Raw genomic sequence first — 2,578 nt, forward strand, 5'->3', positions numbered from 1 at the left:
TTCGTTGCCCTTCTCTGGACATGCTCCAGCACCTTGACGTCCTTCTTGTAGTGAGGGGCCCAAAACTGAACACAGTATTCGAGGTGCGGCCTCACCAGTGCCAAGTACAGGGGCACGATCACTTCCCTTCTCCTGCTGGCCACACTATTTCTGACACAGGCCAGGATGCTGTTGGCCTTCTTGGCCACCTGGGCACACTGCTGGCTCACATTCAGCCGGCTGTCGACCATCACCCCCAGGTCCTTTTCCGCCAGGCAGCTTTCCAGCCACTCTTCCCCAAGCCAATATTTCAGTTTACTCTAATTTGGTGTCTTGTTTTAGGAAGTAAGTTTAGAAGCATTGCAGCTGTATTTTGTTGATCATTATCCCTTTTTTCATCCCCATGGAAAAAGTCACATAACTAACTCTATTATTCAGTTTTTTATTACTCTCATGAAGATTTGCACTTTTTCCGGTTTGTTTTCCTTCTGTTTGTTACTCTTTCATGCATTAGTGGTTCTTGTATAACTGATTTTTCTCTTCTCAGGTATCAACATAAGTTCCCAACTTCTTCTTTAGTAGAACTCACCTATAATTACATCAGAGCTAAAAGGCTCTTGTTCCAGCACTCACACAATGTTCATCTGCCTAGGGTAGTTCCCACTGTGAACATACTCCAGTGTTGAACACCAAAACCTCCCTCATAGTCCTGATACTTAAGCCATCTGATCATTCTTTAGCACTTTCATTGTCTGTCTTTAGGAACAAGAGAATATCACTGAAAATCACCTGAATCTCTGTCTGGGAATAGTCAGCCTGTATCTAATTAAATAGAAACCTTGAAACAACATTTCTCGTAAAACTGATAGGAAAAAAATGTGGTAGTAAGCTAAAAAAGAAAATGTTAGTTAGTCCCCTGCCCCCTCCCCCCCCCAAAAAAAAAAGTCAGTGAAGCAGGCAGAGACCAGAGTCCAAGGATACCATATGGAAAGTATGAAATAAAAGAAAACATTTTTTAAAATGCATACAGGAGGAAGAATGGAAAAAGCAGGACTGAAGGTTAATACCAACATCAGGAACAGGCAGATTTATGTGAAGAACGATAGGTCTATTACCAGAGGAGGTCCAGGAAGGAAGTATTTCAGCCAGGGGCAAGAACACCTATTTCTGAAAAGGAATGAAGAATTCACTCCTTGTGATAAATTTCAAGACAAATGCTCTTCCAAGGGTCCTATTTAATTAGAACAAGGCCGACAATTCCCAGACAGAGATTCAGATGATCTTCAGTTATATTGTTTAATTAACCCTTCAAGGAAGTCCTGAGAGAAGTAAGAATCAGGATTTTCGTGCCTGACTGACAATGCTATCTGGAAGCCACTTGCCATTGCCAAAGTACTTTATGCAGGGGACATCCGTGCCACCATTTCCTATGCAAATGATGAGACACTATGAGAGATTATAGCTGCAGAAATCCAAATGATAGATTTTTCATGGTCCCTTGATATACCTTCTGTGTGATCTTTATACTTAATAATGGTGATGAAAATGAATCAGGTTTCTACTGGTTTTGACTTTGCACTGTGAAGAATACAAGCTCATTTTCTCTCCTTTGCATCAGTCACCCAAACATAATGTAACATCCCCCTCTTCCTCAGATAACATTTTCTCCAGAAATCAAATTACATTCATTTTTTACTAATTACATTTTTAGGCTTGGCACCCTAATATGACGATTATGCATGCTATTCTATTTGCTCTTAACTCTGCCAAAAGCAACAAGTATTGGTTCCTGTAATGTGTGACATGAACTGTTAATTAGACTCAGATGTTCAGCTTTAGTTTTCCACTTTGAAGCTATTAGGAACATGCTAATTGTAACACAGCAGGTAAATAATAATCTGAAACTCTATTTCATAGCAATTACAAGGAAGCCAAGATAAATGTGTGAGTTACAAGTGGATTTAGAAAGCTTAGTGGGTTTAATGACTGCTTTATACGTATTACAAATCTTGACTGTTCCTAATAGTCAAACACTTATTAATCTTAGTAAAAGTTGTACAACAAAATAGTGTATTTTGATGAGAAGACAGGGAGATCTGTAATGTTACTGCATCTTTGAGCTCCACATATACAGGACAGAGTAAGAAATTTTCATCCTTGGTACAAGAAGATGGAAGTATCTCACTCCTGATACTTGCAGTTCTCTGGTGCCACGCAAGCACAGGTGACAAGAGCTGACAGGGGACCCACTGGAAGAAAGCAATCATACACATAGGCTTGACCAGTCTGATGACAGTTCTGGAAATGTGTTAGGAAACATCAAGATGACTCAATATTTGAACCTGTTGGAGTACTGACTGCTGTCATGGCAAAGTGCTGCGGTAAGCGTGTGATGTTGGTGTGGAGAACCACTGCTTGCTACTGGCTCTAGCAAATACAGTAACCAGCGCATTCAGAAATAGCTCTGTCCTTCTTAAGATTGCGCATTAAAGTTGGTTTTTAATTAGTTGTAAACTGAAACTTCCTGACTTTTTTTTTGCTTTGCCATCTAACTTCGGCACAAGCCCCCATTTTTTTCCCAAGAGATTGTTTTAAGGGA

Source organism: Pygoscelis adeliae, unplaced genomic scaffold, assembly GCF_000699105.1.
Source record: "Pygoscelis adeliae isolate BGI_AS28 unplaced genomic scaffold, ASM69910v1 Scaffold172, whole genome shotgun sequence".
NCBI classification, from domain to species: Eukaryota; Metazoa; Chordata; class Aves; order Sphenisciformes; family Spheniscidae; genus Pygoscelis; species Pygoscelis adeliae.